The following is a 3,443-nucleotide window of genomic DNA, read 5'->3' as shown; positions in this document are numbered from 1 at the left end:
AGTTGGAAGAGACCAACTTCAGTTATTGTTTAATATTAAAAAGGAAACTAAGAAGCTTATAACGCACAAACACTACATGGTGTACCTTTCTTTAACAAAACTGGAATAAATAAGATTTGGGGTGGCATTCAACTAACTTTTACTCGGAGCATATCCACTGACATTAGTGAACATGGCTAAGTTAGGCCCATTAATTTCAGTTGGTGTAGTTTAAGTAAAGGTTGGTTGAATAGCTGTTAGATATTTAGAAGTGAGGATCAATGGTCACTGATCATTGAACTGCATTGTGTTGGTGGATTTGGGAAGCCTAGGTTCAAATGGTTGTTCAACAGTGACACACCCTGTATTGCTTTAGCCAAGTCGTGCTCTCTCACACACAGTTGTTGTGCAGGCAAGAACTGTGAATCAAGCTGTACTGAAAACTATAGAAATGGATAAATAATAATAGTAATGGGAGTACTCATGGTTTGATCTCAAGATGAAACTGCTGGGAGGGCTTACAGTGAAATGTGATTAATATGGATTTTGTGATAAGCCTGCAGCAGTGAGTGCAGAATTATGATTATGATATAATATTAGCGCTTGGAAGTAAGAGGAAGAACGAAATAATATATGTGAGTCGCAAGTGAATGTTGCTAAGTTCAGGCTCCCAAGCCTACTATTTTTGCTCAAAAGGACCAAAAAGACAATGAATAGGTGTACACTTTAGAGTACAAACATAATTTATCCAATTGCCTGGAGGGCGTCTAAAACATTTGAATAACCAGAAGGTCAGATAAATGGGAGAGCTATTTAGATAGATTGTCATTGACATGAGATTGCTTGGGGGACATGCAGAAACCCCAAGTTATAACAGACTTAATAACATCACGTATACCATTGCACATTTAGAGGATAAGAAGTGTCTAGCATCCTGTTCTCACAGTGACTTATCCTCCATTGGTCTAAACCTCTTTTAAAGCCACCCAGTTGGTGGTCTTTGCTACATCCTGTGGGAGCAACTTTCATAGTTTTAACTATGCGCTGTGTTAAGAAGTGCTTCCTTTTGTCTGTTTCAAGTCTTTCAGCTTCACTGGATGGGCCTGGGCTCTAGTATTACCATACCGTCTGACTTTTTCAAGCCTGAAACTGGGACGTGCATCTTCCAGAATGCACTCCTGGGTGAGTCACATGACCCACGGCTCACTCTTGCCTGTGTTGGGCTGGAATTATTAACTTTGAGATATAAGTGATTCTGTTATCGGTTGTATTTAGATCACAGAACTTGGGAGAGCATATTTTATTTACAGCTGACTCAATGTTTTGTTTCTCAATATCCCTTAATCTAATTTGGATATTGTGATAAATATATTGATCGCTAGAATTATACAATAATTCCAAGTCAATAACAATAGATCTAATTTTGCTGTGTATGAGTTGAAGCCATCCTTAAGTAAATGGGAAAGCAGACTTGAAGGTTGGAAACAAAAATGGCAACACAGCCAGTATTTTATAGTGCTAGTCCACGGCCAATATTTCATCATGTGCGTATCTAATTCTGCAGAATTAGGAATATAATATATTCCTTAAAAGGCTGTCTGATCATCATATACATCAACAAAAGTTAATATTGTGTGCTTTATTACACACTGGCTTATTGTATTAGGAAAGATACAAAATCCTGGCAGCTTCAAATTGCCAGAATGCATCACTTACATTTATTTAAGTTCCTGATTCCTGGCATTGTGCCAAGTTGCCACACAGTGCTATCCCCTATCTGATTTATACTGCCATGAATTCAGTGCAAACCACCTTTCAGAGAAGGTCAATGACACAATAAGGATGGATAAGGAAATTTTCACACTGGCGTTATTTATCTGAAAGACGCAAGGCAGCATGTTGTTCATGATGTACAATAATGAACGGCATTCAGAAGTGAAATGGGAATTATATTGTCCTCATAAAATAGGAACAAAGGAGGGTGAAGTGAAGGTGTTAAAATTGCAAAACAATCAAAGAGAAAGCACACTCAAAAGTTTCAGAAAACAAGTAATTAGACAAAAGTGTTGTGTTGCTGCCATTGCCCCACATATGTACTAGTGGTGCTTAGGACTGATGAGGCCCAGGAAATAAGAGACAGAAAACAGGAGATTCTGCTTATTCATATCACCTTATCTGAGGCTGAAAGCCATGTCTGGTCTCCAGAGGGGATCCAGTCCGTGCCAAAAGTTGGTCTTGAATTAGTCATGGGTCACCTTCACTTGGGAGCTCCAGAATGTAACCATTCTGAGCAGGATTTGCATTTGGTGCCTAAACAGTGCTAGAGTCAAACACTGCTTCCAAATAACAATTGAGAGCACATGGTTTGCGAGTTCATTTGCAATAGGGCTTGCATTCATCACTATTTAAATACAGGGCCAAATACAAGCCCTACTGCTTTCTAGCAGGGGATCCACCTGGTGTCATATGGTATCACGTGATTGGCTGGTGGGGAGGCAGGGATAAACAATTTTGAATCCAGACGCCTGGACCAAAGTGGTTCCCTATACCAACTCAAATGGGGCACTAAATAGGTTGATTCCATGCAGAGATAAATATGAATGCACCTTTTTGTGCCCATCATTATTGAGCAATAATCAAAGAACTCTCAATTCATTATGCTTTGGACAAAATGTTTTAGCTGGCAGGTCTCTGGGTGGCCTCCCCATTTCATTTTCATGTTTTCTTTGCCCCTATTCTTCGGTTTTTGTCTTAGTTGATGGTTTTATTGTACTTGAGAGAGGATCAAATATTCATTTAGAACTTTAGGATATTCAAGGCTCAGAGTAGCTATTATAAACAGTGGGCAAAAAGCAATCTATTAGTCTGGTATCACATGACCAATGCTATGTATATTGAGGGGGCGGAGAAAACATGTTTAAAAATTAATTCTATTACCCTGCATGCCACCTTCATTTTCCTCTCATGCATGCATTTATCAGGGCTTCTTTTCAAAAACAGCAGTTACTTAAGCTTCCCTATCTAGCAAGAATTTATCTTTACCCATCAGTGCCAATGTCTAACTTCCATCTGCACTAATGATGGGGAGGGTATGGTTACCCAGACTCAATGAGGCAATAAATAGTTAGATATCACTATTTACTTGAAAGGTTTCCAAGTAATATATATTAATAGTATTCTCTCCACCAAAGGCAAGTGATTTCAGTGTATTTTACATGAACAGCTGATTTAAAAAGCAGACACTGGGAGAGAGGTAGACTCAATAACTGGACATGAATCTATGCTGCATGAGCATCAATTAACAAGAAAGTACTCTTTTCTTAACCAAACACTCATTTGACCTAGAAGCTTCATGGTTTTTAAGTGGTCAGAACATCAGTATAAATATTTACAAGAATACTTTTGGAGTTACCATGTTGACACTTTGTCAGTAGTCAAGATTCGACAGACAGCACACCTACAGG

This window comes from Podarcis raffonei, chromosome 11, assembly GCF_027172205.1.
Source record: "Podarcis raffonei isolate rPodRaf1 chromosome 11, rPodRaf1.pri, whole genome shotgun sequence".
Lineage (NCBI taxonomy): Eukaryota > Metazoa > Chordata > Lepidosauria > Squamata > Lacertidae > Podarcis > Podarcis raffonei.
Note: the sequence above shows the minus strand (reverse complement) of the source record.